At 41.0% G+C, this 20381-nt stretch overlaps 1 long non-coding RNA gene across 1 annotated transcript; it reads right to left on the bottom strand.

The window, feature by feature from the left end:
* Window positions 1-2746: 2746 nt before the first annotated feature.
* Window positions 2747-13083, bottom strand: LOC121923326. Its single transcript, XR_006102360.1, has 3 exons — window positions 13068-13083; window positions 12483-12526; window positions 2747-3660 (listed from the first exon to the last, which is right to left on the bottom strand). It is a non-coding gene; the product is annotated as an uncharacterized LOC121923326 (long non-coding RNA).
* Between the last annotated feature and the right edge of the window lie 7298 nt (window positions 13084-20381).

Below are 20381 nucleotides of genomic sequence, written 5' to 3'. Positions count from 1 at the left end.
GCAACATCCTTGGAATCTGCCACGGCAGTTAAGAAGGCTATGAGGGTTCATGGCTTAATATCCTAAAGGGACTAGATCCTGTCGATCTTGGAAACTGAGTAGGGTTAGTATTTGGTTTGTATGGGAACTGCCAACAAATACTGCAGGCTTTAGGCTAAATTTGGACTGGAAGGCACTGGCAAACCACTCAAGAAAACCTAATGAAATTCATAGGGTCAACTCAAGTCAACAACCAATTGAAGGTGAGTGCACGTGTGTGAATGCGCACACATACTTAGAGTTCTCCACCAGAGAGTGCCCTTGGTAGGATCTCACCAAACTACCAAGATTCCATAGGACAGGGCCGTTCAGTAAAAGTGCATAGTTTCCAATAACCACAGATCATCTGGGATGACCCTATCTACTCTTTTTCCATCTAGATTCTCAGATTGGTTAGAGAAGACCAAGCCTTTTTTAAAATTTCCTTTAAACAACCAAACGCTGCGATTTACTTGCATTTACTTTGCATTTAATTAAGCCAGAAATACATTACTGATATGGTCTCCCCCCCGCACCCCCGCTGGATTTCCCAAATTCAGTACATAAATTCCAAGATTCCTTGCTTAAATTAAAGCTTTTGCCCAGTTTTAGCTACCTCACTCCCTTTTGGCCACACACTGTTGTACAGCCACGTGTCCCATTTTCCTCTGTGAAGTATTGGAGGTTATAAAAGTGTTATCAAAGTGCTATATTTATATAGTGTGAAGCAGGAGTCACAAGCATGACCATACTCTAGTATGGGTGTGTGTGGAGGGGAGAAGATGGATGAAGAAAGCTAAAATGTGAATTTCAGGATTTCAGAGTCAAAGGGTCAGGTCAGGATATGGGAAACTATGCACATAGTTATTTTTCTTTCTGCTCACTTTCATATTAGCATGTGAGAGTTGCAACTCTAGGAAAGGAGTAGTCACACACATTCAACCTGAAATCTCATATTGAGCAGAATGAGAAGCAGTGCATATTAGAACCTGGCATGAGAGGATGCATGGGTGAGACCAGTGACACAGAAATGTGAAGTGGAAATGAAAATGTTGGTGTTTATTTGTATTTTAAAAAAATCTAAGTCAAACTCTGGAATTTGTAGCAAGATATTATGGCACCTGTCACCAAGACTCTTTCCTCCCCACCCACAACCTCCAATTCCCTGGCTGGTTTCTCCATCTGCCAGGTCTGACCCTGCCATCATGCAAAGTGAGACTAGGAAAGATGACTTAATATCATAAAATAGGAACAGGTCATTAGTTTGTGTGTGCGTGTGTTTCCAGGGAGAAATACTTGTGGAATTGTTTTTGTTGGCCAATATTGAGCAATGTGTACCTAGAATGGGGAGAGGGTCAGGATTTTCTACTTCACCATAAGGAAGAAAATGTGCTTCGTTGCCTGTAACCTGGCGTGGCCAAAGGATGGCCACTTTTTGAAATTTTGAGTAGGAAGACTTTTTGGGTCTCGGGGACCCCTAAAAACATGGTGAAAAATGTTCTCCCATGCCCTTTAAAGGATGCTCAGGCAATTTCTTTTTAGTTTGTCATTTTGTAGAGAGATACAGCCCTCCAAAGTCTCTTGGAGAGTACTATTATAACCCCCTAGCCCCAATAACTGCCCACCACTGCTCTCAGCCTTTCCCCACCCTGTTGCAGTTGATAGTGCTAGTTCCTCACCCCAAAATGGTGGTGAGGGGAAAGGACTTCCATGCTCTTTTGGCAACCTTACATGTTTTTTACACAACTAAATTCACTGCATGTGAAGTAATTCTTCCCTGCCCCATTTTTTTTCTTGGGCATGCTGATGGGACCCTTGTTTGCAGCCAACACACACACCCTCCTACTAGCTCAATATGGTCCAGCCCCAGAATTGGGCCTTTCTCCTTTTGCCACATATCTGGAGCCATTGCATTTATCTTCAGGGGCTCTGCAAAGCATGGCTGATGCAGACTTGAGTGGGACTATTAAGTTATGCTCTTATTTGGGTTGAATCCTGATTTCATGTTTCCTTGGAGATGTACAGTATAATTTTAAAGATGATGATCAGCCTGATCATGCTTTTCAAGTATAACTGTGACACAAGGCTCTATTCATAAAAGATACTGTGTCCTTCCAGAGGATAAATACCATAGCTAACTCATTTTGGAAGGCTTGCTTTTCCAGTGCCTCTTAGAATATAGGCAAGAATTTGGAGCAGAGTCATGCATGAACTGTTTCTTTATAGGCATGCGTTCACTCTCTCTTTCTCTCTCAATCTCTCCCCCACACACACAGAAAGAGAGAGAGGGGCACAGATTTTTTTTTCCTGCTAGTTCAGTTGACTGGTTTACTATCAGGTAACTGGGCAACCCAGAAGCAATGTTAAAAAAAAAACTTTGGACAGTTTTGGAAAAAATATCATTTTGGACCACAGTAGACACATAACAAATAATTTGAATAACAAAAATGAACTACTTTTTAAGACTAACTTTCAAAGATCTCAAATTTCTAGAAGTTCAAAGGTCCCACTCTCTAGCTGTATTAGCATGGTACTTATCCAAGAATTTTCCTGTTACTGAAGAAGCAGTGAGTTTAGTCATAGCCTACTTCAATGCAACTGAAGTGTTTGAAATTTTATAAAACACATTATGCTGCTGAATATAGAATCAAACAGCCTAAAATTCAAATAGTGTGAGGAGTCACCCCAGGAAGATGAAACAGTGTGAAAGGTGTAAATATTATAACAGTGAACAAACATAACTACATTGGTATTTAATTTCCATTAATTGTTTATTTTGTTTCTAATAGTCTCATCTTTTTTCTGTATCCGGGTACAAGAAACTTAACAGTACGGTTAAACAGATCTAAAATTTTGAAAGAAAATGTAATACCAAATTTCTTCTGTGAATACACACTTCTTTTGCACTCAAGAGCGTTAAGGCCAAACACTCTAGGCCAGTGATGATGAACATTTTAGAGACAGAGTGCCCAAACTCAGTGGCGTTCCTGTACCAAGTGTCACTGGGTGCTGGGGAAGGGACTTCCAGGGGGAAAGCACACAAGAAAAAAATGGAAGACCTAACCAAATAAAAGTTCTAAAGAAAAAATAAAACATAAAAAACCCCACTCATATAAATATTAAATCATCCTTCTTAGCCCTGCTCAATATGGAGGACATTTTGGACAACCTTCTGGATGGGAGGCTGAAAGGGAGGAGAGTAACAGCAGACTGGAAAGTAGGTTTTTGAAGCTGATCCTAGGATTTGGATAAATTGATAATGGTCTTTATCGAAGCTGTGTGCCCTCTTTTACAGAGGGCAGTCCTTTGTTTAAAAGGCTGCCATTCAAAATTACAGTATAAGAATGTTAAAAAAAACTATGAGAAGGAAGAGCTGGAACCCATCGAGTCTCCTCTTTATTATCCTTCTGGGTGATGTACTTGTGGCTGTCTCAACAGTCTTTCAGCTAACCCAGCCAGTCCTAGCTTGCTTAAAAGCATTTAACTGAAAACATTTTTACATTTTTAGTTACCTTGCTTAGCAAATGCAAACTTGTTTGGACATCAGAACTCCATCTTTAGTCACCATGTCATATGAAATGGGCTTGTTATTTGTTTAAAATCATATGTACCATGCTTTTGTGCAGGAAATGTCCTGGGCAGCTAACAAAAAGGAGAAAAGGAAAATGAAACAAGCAAAATCACATTGTAAAAATTTGGTACTATGAGCGTTTGCTTCACATTCATTACACAAAAAGTGCCTATTCCCTTTTTTAATGAATAAGACAGCTATCAGTGTGGATTATCATACAGTACTTTCAAAATGTCCCAATTTGGCAGGGACTACCCTGATTAATCCTCTTTCATCTCCACTTGTTTAGCTACTGTTAAAATGTCCCAGTTTCTCTCTCCTCCCACTTTCCATCTTTGTCCTCAGCTCAGTCCAAACTGAGTTCAGAATGCAAAAGTAGTGTCCATGCAGTTAACTTGGCAAGGGAAGAGGCTGGAGAGGAGGGATAGAGTCTTGGTCTTCCTCATAGCCGCAGGCAAAAGTAAACTGCTTCAGCCTCTCCTCGCTTGTCTGTTCTTCCTCATTAATAATGTCTGCTATGTTCATCATACTCTGATGTCCCAGTTTTCATCTGTGAAATGTTGGAGGGCACAGGTGATTAGAGTGATATTCTGCTGCATTGGCTTAAACAATGATTTTTATTGGGGAAACCAAAAGAGGATCAAAGGATCAGTCTCTTGGGGGCACTTTATACCTTCCTTTCCTTTGCGTACCATCGCCTGTGTAGTGTTTATTCACTTTACTCTGTTTATATCCTGCCCTTCATAAAACTCCCAGAATAGGCAACATAATGCAATAAAATACAACAAATAACCATCTAATAAAGTGAATAAATGATCAGAAGTAAACAATCCAGTCCAGTGGGAACTAACTACTAAAAATACCCAAGTAAACAAATGGAATGATGATTTAAGTTGCTTCCTGGCATGCCTCTTGGCGAAGACATTCCAAAGCCAGGGTCTACCATGGAGCAGGACTTACTTACTGTGTTGTGTTGTTGTGTGCCTTTAAGTAATTTCCAACTTACAGCAACCCTAAGGTGAACCTATCACAGGGTTACCCTGGCAAAGTTTGTTTAGAGGAAGTTTTCTGTTACCTTCCTCTGAGGCTGAGAGAACATAACATGCCCAAGGGCATCCAGTGGGTTTCCATGAGTGAATGAGTATTAGACAACTAGTGAGTTGTCTAAGGGTCTGCTTAGTTTCTGCAAATCCAAGCCCATGACCTGTCTGATTGAGTCGATCCATCTGGTGAGTGGTATGTCTCACTTTCTACTACTTCCTACCTTTCCTAACATTTTGGTCTTCTTACCCCCTTGCCTGTTCCTGTTCTTCTCCCCTTGCCCCCCCCCCCCAGGCCTTCAGCTGTCTCCAGAGAGGCAGTTGAAGGCCCAGGAGAGTGGGGGGAAGAAGTCCTGCCTCCAGAAGGCAGAAGACTCACCTCTGAATTCTCCTCCCCTCCCCACAGAAGTCATACCTCTGGTACTGGGTAACACCTGGTGCTGGAATGCCTTTTAGTTTGGGCACTTAGTCCTTAAAAGGTTTGCCATCACTGCCTTAGTGCCTCATCCTTTCCTTAACCTCCCTTGCATCTCTGGGAGTAGTTGGACATGTAGCATGGTCATTTTCAACACTGTTCGAATATTAGCATCACAGCTACTTTGACCCTTATGGGGATTGGCTGCAATCCTGTCCCAAGCCTGAGACCCTATTCTGTGAGAGATTTCATGTGCGGTAGAGCAAAGGGGTAGGGATCCTGGTGCCCTGCTGTTATGGGGGCTACAAATCCCATCATCTCTGATCAATGGTCAGGGAAGATGAGAGTTGTGCTCCAAAATGTGTGGAAGCCAATATGTCTGGAAGGCCTACTCTTGCTGTACAATGCTGTAGTGTCCATGTGTATGTATGTACATATGTATGTTTACTCACTCACTTAAAGGGATAAGAGGGTGACACACGGAAATGTCAGTGACAGTTTAATTGAACCATGTCAAGAGCACAGGGAAAATCAAAGCGTCTGTGGCTCAGCCAAGTTTTCAATGTTGCTCTGCAATTTGCTGTTACATTCTGATACAGGGCTGGTAGGAGGGCTGTGTTTATACTGTAGTAGAAAATATGTAATCTCAGTGTAGCCAAACAAAGCAAAGATTTTCAGTTCATTTCACCTCTGGAGACACGATGTGAGGCAACAAGAGGCAGCAAGAAAAATGAGGGACTTTCAGGGGCAGCTGTGTTTTACTAACCCAGTCATAATGCCCCTAAAAATCCTTATTGTTCTTGCAATGTTCAACTATGATAATCTGCAAAGGGAGGCTTTGGAAGGTGAGTATCTATTTGCGGAATAATGGAACTTGCATGGGATGGCTCTCACATATCCAAAAGGCTACTGTCAAAGATGTGTGGTGGAACATTTACCAACAAAAAACAAAATTGGGGGTTGTCTGTATATGGTGAAGCTCCCTTGTTTCTGAAAAACTAGATATTCATAGAGAAGTGGTATTGGGAAGCACCACTGATTAATTTTACTGAATGTATCATTTTTCTTTTCATGGTTCAAATGGACAGGGCATGCAGGGGAAAAGGTTTCAACTGTGTGGGGTTTCAAGCCAAAGCTTGCTTTAACTATTGCTCACTGGCTAGTATCTGTGATGATCCCTCCACCCCATCCATAATGCTCAGCACAATTTTACAATATATTTTTAAAAATAGAACATTTAATAACATATGTTATTACATGTACATGTATTGCTTTTTAAAAGCATGTCAGGAGAAGAAAAATTAATGGCTGGTACTCAGTTTGGTCAATATTTGCATGCCCAATGTGCAAATTGCAAAATTGCAAGGAGGATTTGGCTGGAAAAAAATGTGACTGCCATTGTCTTTCAATATTACACCTGTCTTTACCTTTACCTTCTCTAATTGGAACTCCATTAATATTGCTGAGCTGAAGTGATCTGATCTGTCAGCTTCTTATCTGGTAACATCATATATATCCAACTGTTTGGATTGTGTATGTATGCATGCTTGTTTTATAGTTGAACAGATTTTTGACGAGTACACTGTGAATCTCTATTGCTTGATTTCCTTGCTTGCCAAATGTTGCGTTTGTCAGTGGCACTGCTAAATGAATAATTCCACTCCTGTTGGGTTCTGATATACATGTGGAGCGCCTTCAGAAAATAGAAGAAGAATCTGCAGAAATACTTGGACCTACTTCTGCAAAGTCCTGTGTACCAATTGGAGGTCCTTGTGCACCACAGAGCTACTGTGGGTCAATTCATAGCATGGCTGGTTTAGTGTTTATGACCCCTGATCTGAGGACTGCTCCAATGAATGAGGCTGTATTTTGAAAATGTCTCTGCCAAGGAAATTCTAATCCTATGCCAAGGAAAGCTGAAATTGTCTTATTTTGCTTATTGTGCAAACATTAAGCAAATTTGCATATGCACCCTTGATTTTCATTGTTGTTGTTTTTTCTGTTTCTGCAAGTCATGATGCAGAACTCTGAAAAACACACACTTACATAAAGTCCCTGACAAATCACATTCAGCTTATTCACACAGCTGCTGAGATTTTGCCAGGCACTGCCTGCTCATTCTCAAGCATCATTGCAATGTTGAATGCTTGACACTTAAAAAAGAATGCTGAATATATCTCCTGTACTGTTTTCTGAACTTTGTATGGCAGTCATTGTGCAATCCACACAGTCTTACATGTGGGCTACTGGAAGCATTTGATATCTAATTCATTTGAACATTCAAATCTTGAAAAGTGTGCTTGAGCAGTTGATTTCCCTGGCTCATTCTTGAATCTAATCTAGTTTTGTATTTCTTTTTGTTTAGGTCCACAGGACTCGCTTCCTATGAAGTGCCTCTTGACTTTGAGTGTATACACACCAGTGCAACGTACGTCTGTGCCACTGAGATTGTACTCCCTAGAATAGTTTTGCTATGTGTATACTAAACTTCCCAAAGCTGGCCCTGTATTTAGGTCTAAGTAAGGAATGTCTAGATTAGAGCTGATATACAGTAGAGCTTTTTGATTCATTTAGCATATAACTGGTTATAAGCTGACTTGATACAAAGAGTGGTGCCACAACAAACTACAAATCCCAGAATTCCATAGTATTGAGCCATGGCAGTTAAAGTAGTGAGAAACTGCATTATTTCTGCAGTGAAGATTAAATAATAGTGGCATACCTGTTGCTATTGCCATTCTTAATCTACCAGTTTACAGTTAAGAAAGGCAATCAAACTTTATTTTATTCTATTTCAATATTTATATCCCATCCTGTATCATGAGAATTTGATTTGGCATACAATAAAATCCCCTCAACAAATAAAAACAATTTAAGACAACAGAAATAATTTAAACACAAAAAGTATATCGAAGAGTTTGACAAATTAAAACCAAGAGTGTTTAAAGCCAGTTAATGCAGGAAAAAAATTGTTTCTCTTCCTATAAGGTCTGCAATTTTTTCAACCCCCATTTCATTCCACGTGACTCCATGAAAAATGATAGGAATCCCATATGAAAATTCTTACTCATGTCCATACAGCTAAAAATTCTTCTATCTCTCCCTAACATAAATTTTGTGCAAGAATTTCCACTAATATAAACATTTGAGCAGACATTTTGTGATTGGAAAATTGCATTGGTAGAAATTCATAGAAGTATGAGCATTAATTAGTGGTTTTCTTCTGGTTCACATGTTGGTTCAGAAATTGCAGTAGACATATGTGAACCAAACAAAATTCTCCCCGATCCCTAGAATGTGGTTCCACTCCACAGGCATAGCCATCTATAGATGTGGGGAATGTTAAAAGAACTTGCACTTCAAACCAGCCTAACAAACCCTTTGGGCCCCATCACCCAATAGAGATACACAAAGTCTTATCAGAAGATTTCTACACACAGTATTAAAACCATGATTACACCTGGAAAAAGGCAGGTTTGGTGATACTTATCACACGACACTGCCCCTGACCCAGTGTGCTGTGTCTCCCAACCACAATGAGGGCATCTCTGTTCTATTGTCATCACTGTTGTTTATCATCATCATCCTACCTCCCACCAATGGAGACTCAAAGAAGCTTGCAATTTAAAAAAATACAGTTCAAAACATATATAAAAAATAAAATAAAAATAAAATTATTTTTATTCATAGTACAAAACATAGCATAAAAATAGAACTAACAACATTAGAACACAGTGCTCATTAAAAGAATAAACGGCAATTTAAAAAGATAAAAACACTTAAAAACAGTACTATTAAAACAGTACAACACCCCCAGGTTTTAAAAGCCTGTCGGAATAAATATGTCTTAGGAGGAAATCCTTCAATGTGCTCTCAATAGCACAAGTCCCTAAGGATGAAACATCACTGCCAGTCATGTGGTGTCAGTGTCCCTTCCTCTCCTTGTGCCCCCTCCTCCTCGCTATTCCCAAGCAGCCCATTTACGTCCCCCTCTCCATTTATTTTCTTTTAAAAAACTTTTTAACTGACATCACTGTAGCAGAACTCTGGAATGCAACAAGTTAAAAGATAAATAAATAATATGAAAAATAAAAATACCAAAAAGCATGCTAGGTAGCCATAAGGCATGGAGGCAGGGTTAAAGGGTCCTTACTTCCGGTGTCCCTCAAGGAGCCATTCTGTCCCCCATGCTTTTTAACATCTACATGAAACCGCTGGGAGAGATCATCCGGAGACATGGGGCGCGGGGTTATCAGTACACTGATGACACCCAAATAATTTTCTCTATGTCTCCGACTGACTCAGTGACCAGGGATGGCATCTCTCCTCTCGTTGCCTTTCTGGAGTCGGTAATGGGCTGGATGAGGGAAAACAGACTCAGTTTGAATCCAGAGAAAACGGAAGTGCTCGTGATAGGTTCTCCGGGCCCGGGGATGGTGGTGTTTCCACCTGTCCTGAACGGGATCATGCTTCCCGTGAAGGACTCTGTTCGCAGTCTGGGGGTGCTCCTTGACTCGTCGCTCCACCTTACACCACAGGTGGATGCAACGGTCAGGAGCACATATTATCAGCTTCGGTTGATATGCCAGCTGCGTCTCTACCTGGGCCGGGAGGACCTTGAAATGGTAGTACATGCCCTGGTAACCTCTCGTTTGGATTTCTGCAATGCACTCTACATGGGGCAACCCTTGTACCTTACCCGGAAGCTGCAATTGGTGCAAAATATGGTGGCAAGACTGGTCACTGGTACTTCCAGGACCAGTCATATAACACTGGTCCTTAAAGACCTCCACTGGCTGCCTATTCACTTCCGGGCACAATACAAGGTGTTGGTTATTACCTATAAAGCCCTAAATGGCTTGGGCCCAGGGTACTTGGAGGACCGCCTCTCTCCATACAATCCGCCTCACACACTCAGGTCAGCCGGGAAGCAATTGTTAAGGGTTCCAGAGACTAGGTATGCCATCACTACTCAGAGGGCCTTTTCTATCTCTGCCCCCAAGCACTGGAACTCGCTTCCCGGCGAGCTCCGCTCGGCCGCCTCGCTGGACCAGTTCAAGAAGGGGCTGAAGACACACTTGTTCCAGCAGGCATACCCCTGACCCCTGAAGTACTCCCCCCCTCCCCTCTCAGCAGCATTGGAAGCTGGCTTGAGATTTTTTGGGTGACGATGTAATTGTGTTTTATCTTGTTGTCGATTTTAACTGTATGTGGATGGTTTTAACTATGTTGTTAAACCACCTTGATCCTTGGAAAGGCGGTATATAAATAAAATATTATTATTATTATTATTATTATTATTATTATTATTATTATTGGGACTCAGGAAGAGAGTGCAATGGTGGCAGCAGCCCCAGTTGCATGATTCTGAAGATGTGTGATATTGGACCTCGGAACGTGGTGTGTTTCCATTTTCCCCTTTCAATGTGATCACTGTGAGAATGTGGCTCATGTGGTAAAGGTCTCCGTTAATTTGTAAGATTGCCCATCAGCAAAAATGGTGGGGCATATTATATTCAGCTCCCCGTTCCTGTACAGCCAATGGATTATCTGATGGAAATGCCCTGGCTTTGGATCTAGTTACATTTCTAATTCTCCATCAGCCCAAGAGACAACGGATTTGAGCAGAGATTTTAATCCTGATTTCCCAAACCAAGTTAGACATGTGTGCAGAAATTTACTTCTGTGTGCACACATGACCACAAACAGAGCAATTACTTCTGGCAATTGCCATGTATGCCAACACTGTGTGAAAATACTAATTTAAAAATAAAAGTTGTTGAAAATATGTGATTTCTTTGTTTGTTTATTGCATTTGTATCTTTGTTCATTGCACTTGTATCTTGGTATTCCTTCAGGGTGCTCAATTACGCACATGAAGGATTGTTCCATTTGATCCTCACAGCCACCTTCTGAGGTAGGTTATACTGACAGAGAGTGGCTGGCTAAGGGTCACCTAGACTAGAGAGAGAGCAACAGAATTGAGCAAAGATTTTAATCCTGATTTCCCAAACCAAGTTAGACATTTTAAAATAAATATACAATGTTTCTTAGGAACCTACTCACTAGAAAAGGTGTGGGGGAAAGGAGAGGCACATCTTCTCATACTCTGTATAATATCAGTTCCATGGAAATCCTTAAGACAAGTAAAATCACATATTACAATGGACCCTTGGTATCTGCTGAGGTTTGGTTCCAGGACCCCCAGTGGATAACAAAACCTATGGATGCTCAAGTCCCATTATATAAAATTGCACAGTGAGATAGTATCCCTTGTATAAAATGGCAAAATCAAGGTTTGTTTTTTGGAATTTATCTATTTTTAAAATATTTTTCAAACTGCAGATGCTTGAATCTGTGGATATGGAGGGCTGACTGTACTGTTCAAACCACATATTACTGTTCAGCATTAGATATTTATGAATTGATTTAAACAAATGTATGTAAGTAAAGTGATACACATGGCAGAGCAGAACCTGGCAGTAATGTATTATTTGTTACAAGTTCAAGAAGTAACTTTTAGCAGTAACAAGCTGGAACAGTGGTATGTACTTTCTTGCCTGCAACAGCCAGGTCTGTGATTCATTACTTTTCAGTGTAACATCATGAAATTTCTGCCTGTTATTCATTTCTAAATATGCTTTGACTCAGGGGGGGGGGGGGGGGGTCACATAGGTGACTACCCCTTGTGCCCTTTTTTTGGGTATTGGGGAAATAGTGAGAAGATTAACTATCAATATAGAGGGAGGAGGAAATTCCACATTGAAAACATGAGTTGCACTAGGACATTAAGGTTAGTTGTATTTTTTTAAAAAATTAAACTTTCCTTTATTAATCTCAAATGGAAAAGATTGCTACCTGTGCCAAAAGGATAAAGAAAAAGGGTGTGTCAGTGTGATGGGGAAGTAGCTGGCTGCTTCAGACACTGCCCCGGGGCATGCTCTTGGACTGGCTGCATTGGTATCGGCTTTAAGAGAGTTAGGAGGAGTGAGGGATTTTCTGGATTCCTCAGAAATGAGAAAAGGATAGCATTTTACTGTATTTTTCAATGGGTATCAGGGAGGATAGATGTATGGATATTAATTCACCCAATGTCAGCTGTGAAAAAGGCAAATTCCATGCATGGGATTATTAAAACAGGGAATGAAAATAAAACCCAGTGTTGCAATCCCTCTATACAGATCTATGATAACAGCTACATATAAGGTACTCTTTTTGTTGGTGTCTCTCTCTTAATGGAAAGACATTGTAAAACTAGGAAAAGGGAAGAACAATGCAACCAAAATGACCTAGGAGGTTGGGACACTTATGAAGAAAGAATGAAGTAATTGGGAAATTTCAATTTCGAGGGAAAGATGGGTAAAAAAGGTATGATAAAGCTTTATAGAATTATGCATGTTGTGGGGAAAGTGGGTGAAGAAGAGGTTTTCTCTTTTACCTTAGAACTCAGGGTTACCCAATGAAAATGACCAAGAATAAATTCTGTAGAGAAAAAAAAATCACTGTTCACAGTACATACTTAATATGTCATATAATGGGCCTGAACAGACAGGCCAAAATAAAGCTGCTTCGGGTCACTTTGGAGGTATGCTGTTTAAATGATGCATGCATCCTAAGAGGCCGGAAGCCACGCCAAAGCCACGCTCCAGTCCTTAATAATGCAATAAATGCATATTTATTTTTTTCATCATTTGAACCATATTAACGAACTCAAGATCTTAACATCTAATCAATATTTTTATTGGATCATACCATTTAGATACAAGAAGAACAACACCTCTTATTGATGTTTTCCTTCTTTTGAAGTTTCAGTTTAAACATCAATATAAAAACAAAACAAAAATTCCTGACAGAATAAGATGACACAAGTATATCAAATGTCAACAAAAAAAGCTGCCATACAGTAAAAAAATATATACTAGCAACTTGCACAGGAAAATACTATCTTTTCAAGAAGAGTTTATCATGCCACATTACTTTTTGGTGCCTTGATCACCACTGCTCCTGTGCATCTGTGTCTCACCTCTAGACTTTTGGGAACATGACACACCGCAGGCGCTCTGCTCCAAAGCTTCTTCACATACTGCCCAAATGTCTTCTCTCAGTGGAGAGGTGAGAAGGAAGGGTCAGCCTGTTTTTCTTGGCAAGGCGTGTGGATGTGATTAGCTTTATCTCTGTTTGGATTGTTGTGTTTAACATAGAGGACAGGGCATTACCTCACCATGGAGCAGGCTGCAGACCAAAAAGCGATTACTCTGGAATATTTTTAGTGCTCAAAACAGGAAAAGGGCTGCAATGGCTAAAAACATTCTGCAATACATCTTCCTTCTCTCTCTCTCTCTCTCTCCCTTTTTTTTCTTGGTTGCCATGTTTATCTTCTTGTTCTACTTTTCATAGTGCCCAGGATGATTGTTTATTTGAGAAAGGAGATGGTAATACTCTGGTTCTTACATGGTAATGATTTTCCTCAGCTTCCCCTGGATAATAAATTACTGTATGCATAGCTGTTATGGCTAGAAGGAATTTTGGTTGTATCTGGTCTAAAACTAGAATACAGACTGCAGCTTTCCCTAGCTTGGTGAACTCCAGATGCGTTGGACTACAAGTCCCTTCAACCCCAGTCACAAAAATAAAATGGTACATCTAATACATTCTTTCTACTTACAGTGTCAGAAGTGAATTGTAGCTCTTTTCAATATATATATATATATATATATATATATATATGTTCCTGTACATGTGTTCATTTCCCTTATGTTTCGCCTGTTTTGCTCCTGCATCAGGGACAACTGCACTAATAGACAAAATGAAGTGGCCCCTTAAGCAATAGATCTGAGACTGCATCTACACTGCAGAATTAATGCAGTTTGATACTAATTGAACTGCCATGGCTCAATGCTATGGAGTTCTGCAACCTGTCATTCTGTGAGCCATTTAGCCTTCTCGGTCAGAGTGCTCTGATGCCACAACTACAAATGCCAGGATGCCATAACATTGAGCCATGGTATTTTAAGCAGTGTCTACTACATTATTTCTGCACTGCAAATGCAACTTATGATATCATGAAAGGAGAGAAAATAATTAGATATGGGAGTTATGACAGATTAAGAGTTCCTGCATGACAGGGGGTTAGACTGTATGGCCCTTGTGGTATCTTCCAACTCTGCCATTCTATGATTCTATCAGTGACATGTTCATAACGGTGGGCTGAAAAAATAATCCTGGCAGCAGAGTGTTGCATTGATGTCAAGTGGGCAAGATGGGAAAGAGGAAGCCCTGTCAACAGAAAATTACAATAATCCAGGTGAGAAACGACCGAAGTGTGAACCAGTGTCTTGGCAGTAAAAACTGAAAGAAAAGGTCTGATTCTCACTAAGGAGTTTATCACGTGGGAGGGAAGCACCTGCATCCTATGAATAAATAGGTATTAAATCCATGAATATCCTGCAAGAGTGGGATTGTTTTCAGATGATGATGATGATGATGATGATGATGATGATAATAATAATAATAATAATGTTTTATTTATATCCCACTTTTTGTTAAAAACAATCAAAGCGACTTAGAAAAGTTAAAATACAACCATATATACAAATATTCCCCCCGATGACGTTGCGCAAATTTGCCATTAGCCTGGCATTAATCCATGAATAAAGTGGCCAAATCTCACCGCTTTTTATTTTTGAAATTTTCCTAAAAATAAAAACCGGTGCGATTTGGCTGCTTTATTCATGGGTTAATGCCAGGGTAATAGTAACATCACGCAACATTGTTTGAAAACAATCCCATTCTTGTGGGATACTCATGGGATTTAATCCCCATTTATTCATGGAATGCAGGTGCTTCCCTTCCATGTGATAAACTCCTAAGTTATAAAGATGGAATCGATATGACTTGGCCATGGCCTGGATCTGCGGAATGAAAGAAAGGGAAGAATCAAAAATGAAAACAAGACTGCATGCTTCCTTCACAAGTTGGATATTCATGCCGTTAATTGTGATTGAAAATGAATAATTCAGAGCTGGCTTGGAAGGAAAAACAAGTAGCTCAGTCTTGGCCATACTGAGCTTCAAGGGGGCAGGCAAAGAGCTCCTTGTCGTGAATAGCAAATCAGCAACTGTTAATACAGTATCTGATGCATGATACCCTGCCCAAAGTGGACCCATTTGGACTAACTGGTTGTATCTTTTTTGCTTCCACCATAGGCTTTTATATCATGGATTCCTGCAGCTGAACCCCCCCCCCCCGCTGTGCTCCCCACCCTAGATTCAAAAGCACCCACCAATTTCACTTCATCCCATCATTAAAAATAACTACTCTTCTGTAAACAGAAATGCTTCTACAATATCTTTATTACACACACCAAAGTTTTAGTTCCCCCTTGGAATCATGCCTCTGGGGGCAAGAGCCTTGCTTTCCCCATTGTTGTCTCAGCTCTTGTTTGATGTTTGAATGGCTTCACCAAGATTCATGGAGGAGATTTTGCAGGAGGGGTAGCTGTGGGTGCAGTGGAGAATATATTTTTCAATAATGAGCTACTAGACTGAGGTGCATAACATCAGCGGTGCTTCTGTTCTCCTAGTTATACTCATTGCATTCAAGAGCACCTTAAGAGATGTCCTTCACTAAGGATGACTCAGCCTTCTTCAAACAAATGGAACAAATGGGGCTGGCTTTACCACAAGGCAAATTGAAGCAACTGCTTCAGATGATAGATACTGAGCTCCTCCTGCGATCCCAGACATTCCCCACCATTGGGAAAAAAATGTCTTGTGCTGCTAAAATCATGTGCTCTCTTAGGTACAAACAGGGCTGAATTAACCATTAAGCAAAATAAGTACATGCTTAGGGCAGCAAAGGAAGGAGGGCACTACAAAAAATTTCCATTGGCAGAATTACCATGGACTATATGGTGCAAAACTGCAAATGGTGTAGCCAAACTAGGTTCCACAAAAAAGGCTCCCATAATAAATTGGAAAAAATACATTCATATATACAGAATACAATAATAAAAATAAAATAATAATAATAGGGGTGCATAATAAACATTGATCTTGGGAATACAACAAAATTAGACTCTGGTAATGCATTTTACTGTAGGTTTTGGTTCATTTCGAAAAATACAATTTTATCATTTATTATTATTTATCTGTCGGGGATGCTTTGATTTAGATTTCCTGCATGGCAGGGAGTTTGACTGGATGGCCCTTGCAGTCTCTTCCAACTCTATGATTCTATGGCGGTATCCAGCCTGGCTCAAAGTGCCGGCCTGGATACATGCTAGGTTTGACTCGGGGCGTCCCTTACAGACGCCCCGCAATCCTAGCACGTACTTGCGGCATTGTAATTGCGGCACCCTGTCTACATGGGTGCCACCTCCAAACGGAGCGGCGCGGGTGTGACGCATGCGTGCCTCTGCAGGGCGCTTGTGGCGCCCTTTCAGTGGCGTCAGAAGGAGCTCCGTTTTGGAGCTCCTTTTGCCGTTTGTGTCGCTGGCACAGCCTTTACACAGCTGCACCAGCGACACAAAAGAGAAAGGGACCGAGCAGCCCCTTTCTCTGCCTCCCCGCCACTGTTGGGGTGTCCTTGGAGCATGAAGCCCCAAGGACACTCCTTTGCAGGCTGTGGGGAAGCAGCGTTTTGCCGCTTCCCCTAGGCCTGCAAAGTGGCAGATCAGGACCTCCGGGGCTGCCGCTGTGGCAGCTCAGGCCCTGATCCATCAGGGAAAGGGGTGGGTGCAGGCCGCCCCAAAAGGGCGGTCTGTATCCTGCCTATGATTCTATGATTTATATTTTAAATTAGATATATATGGGGGCACTGAAATCTTTTAAGTGCTTAGGGCCTCTAAAGGTCTTAACCCTGGGTACAAATGCTGAAGTAAGATTCCACTCCTAGCACACTGGACCTTTGCATAAAGAATAAAGTGAGATTGCCACCCTGTCTTTTGCCCCAGATAGCAAAACACATGAGGTATTGCCCATTGACACTAATAGCATCTTAATTAACTCTGCCTTTTCTCCAATGAGTTTAAAATGACATGCATGGTGAGATTGTTGTCCTTGTTGTTGTTGTATGCCTTAATGATTATCATTTCCAATTTATGGTGATTGTAAGGTGAATTTATCACAGCATTTTCCATGGCTAAGCGGGGATCAAACCCTGATCTCCCAAGTCCTAATCCTGCAATCAAACCACTACACCACACTGACTCTCATTTTATTATTTTTATTTTATTTTATTTATACAGTAGTATTCATATCCCCCTCTTCATCCAGTATTTTAACGACTTCACTACAGTGGCTCTTCATTATTGTCATTATTGCCATTCTTAGTTACATTAGTTACATATTTAAACCATGATCTTACATCAGAATGCTCCACCTACACAGTTCAGTATTGCTCCTAGCCTTGGAAGACAAATTTCAAGGGCTGGACTACACTGTCATCACCGTTTCCTGGCTGATGGGATGACGTGGGGGAGCGGAGGAGACAGACTAACACAACAATCAATTGGCTGAGTTTAAATCAGTTCACATTTTACTGTAATATCAATATTGTTGTCTTTTTGAGACTGGAAAAAAATACAGAATAGCTTACGACTGAATCAATGCACACAGCTTCTCAATAAAAGTCCACCTGTTCCTTAATATTTTCTTTTTCAGTCCCTTTTGCAGGAATAAAGTCTGAACCAAAAGATTTCTCCTTGGAAATAAAGAAAGGTGTCTTTCACTCCTAGCCATTAAAAATAGGCCTTGCTTTTTCATCAGCTAAACATTTGGTTGATTGATCCAAACCCTTACTTGATTTATTTTTGTTATTTCATAAGCCATCCAACAGCTAAGTTCTTGGGGCAGCTTACAACATGAATAAAAACAAATTTAAAATGCACACAATCAGACTTATTAAAGGTTGAATGTAAAGACTAGGCACATGCTCCAATGATTTATTGTGTACATTCTTAGGCCGACATCCTGTTGGTTAGTCCTAAAAAATGTAGGACTATTCAATAAATTGTTGAATGATGAGTCAACCCATAGTTAAATCCCATTGATTCAGTGGATCTACTCTTCTCAGGACTCACAACAGGATTTATACCATAGTGTGGCAAATCAAGGGGATCATAGGAGTAGTTGATAACAGTACCAAATGCACTTTTCACATCTTCAGTCAGATGCAACAAGAGCAAAATATTCTGTAGTACTGGAGGGATGCTTTTGATTAACATATTTTAGAAATCATAGTTGTCATCACTCCTTGTCAAGTAAAACCAGTTTTGTAGAGCAAACAGTGATCTAGAAATTCTGTATCAGTTACACAGACACGCAAAGCCCTCAGGCACGTTTCTTGGCCTTTGTTGCCACTCTGTTCATAATAAAGCAGGAATAGTATTTATTAAGGGTGTTCGGAGAGGATGAATGGTGAGCAGATTACAACAAAACAATGCCATCTTGGGCTTGCCTGCACAGAGGTAAAGGGTCTCATGCTGATTCCAGTGTGTGTCACTTCACCAGGACTGTGCCCCTTGTGTGCCTCAGTGCACACACAGAGCTTGGATTCTTTACTGAGATGCAAGGAGCAGCCATTGCAGCTGACACAACATTATCAATTCTATGGACATGCCAACTGTCACTCTGTGAATGAGGCAACAAACCCATCCACCAAGGTAGAAAAATTGGCAATATCACTTCTGAGTATTCATTGCCTAAGAAAACCCTATGAAATAAGCTTGAAGAGACCACAAGGGTCATCCAGTCCAACTTCCTGCCATGCAGGAACACACAATCACAGCACCACAAAACATGGACATGCAGCCTCGGTTGAAAAAACTCCAAAGGAGGAGACTCCATCATTCTCAGAGGCAGCGTGTTTCACTATGAAACATGTCTTACCATCAGGTAGTTCTTCCTAGTCTTTAGGTGGAATCTCTTTTCCTATAATTTGAACCCATTGCTCTGTTTCCTAGTCTCTGGAGCATCAGGAAATAGAATCATAGAATCATAGAGTTGGAAGAGACCGCAAGGGCCATCCAGTCCAACCCCCCTGCCATGCAGGAAACCCAATCAAAGCATTCCTGACAGATGGCCATCCAGCCTCTGTTTAAAGACCTCCAGGGAAGGAGACTCCACTATACTCTGAGGGAGTTTGTTCCACTGTCGAACAACCCTTACTGTCAGGAATTTCTTCCTAATGTTGAGGTGGAATCTCTTTTCCTTCAGCTTGCATCCATTGTTCCGGGTCCTGTTCTCTGGAGCAGCAGAAAACAAGCTTGCTCCCTCCTCAATATGACATCCTTTCAAATATTTAAACAGGGCTATCCCATCACCTCTTAACCTTCTCTTCTCCAGGCTAAACATCCCCAGCTCCCTGAGTCGTTCCTTTTAGGGCAAGGTTTCCAGACCTTTCACCATTTTAGTTGCCCTCCTTTGGACACGCTCCAGTTTCTCAATGTCCTTTTTGAATTGTGGCGCCCAGAACTGGACACAATATTCCAGGTGGGGCCTGACCAGAGCAGAATACACTTGCTGTCTTCCATATGACAACCTTTCAAATATTTAAATATGGCTATCATGTCACCTCTTAACTTTCTCTTCTCCAGGCTAAGCATATCCAGCTGCCTAAATGACTCCTCATAGGGCATGGCTTCCTCCTCTAGACACACTCCAGCTTGTCAACATCCTTCTTGAATTGTGGTGCCCAGAACAGGGCATGGTATTCCAGGTGAAAAGGAGAATAAAGTGGCACTATTACTTCCCTTGATCTGAACCTATACTCCTATTGTGCAGCCTAGAATTGCATTGGCTTTTCTAGCTGCAGCATCACACTATTGACTCATGTTCAGCTTGTGGTCTACTGAGGCCCAAAACAGACAAGCCATTGGGTCACATTGAGGGTGTGGCTTTTACATGACACACACCCCAAATGTGGCTGGAAGGTGCTCCAAGCCCACCCAAACCTAGAAGAGCTGGGCCAAAAAGGAGCTGACAAAAACCACTCCTTTTCAGGGCCAGGCATGTGTGGTTGCTGTGATCCCACAGTGATTGGGGCAGTTGCCCCATCTATTTGAGGCCTAAGACTCCTAAATCATTTTTGCATACATTGCTCTCAGGCCAGGTGTCATGGATCCTATATCTGTGCATTTCATTTTTACTGCTCGGGTGTAGTACGTCAAATTCTCCCTATTGCAATTCAGTTTGTTAGTTTTGGCTCAAGTTTCTAATCTGTTAAAATCAGTTTTAATTCTGATCATGGCCTCTGGCTATCCCTCCTTATTTCATGTCATCTGCCAATTTGATAAGCTTACTCCCTATTCCATCATTCAAATCATACATACAATCAT

The sequence above is a fragment of the Sceloporus undulatus genome, chromosome 2 (assembly GCF_019175285.1).
Source record: "Sceloporus undulatus isolate JIND9_A2432 ecotype Alabama chromosome 2, SceUnd_v1.1, whole genome shotgun sequence".
Lineage (NCBI taxonomy): Eukaryota > Metazoa > Chordata > Lepidosauria > Squamata > Phrynosomatidae > Sceloporus > Sceloporus undulatus.
This window is presented reverse-complemented; position numbering and strand designations above follow the sequence as displayed.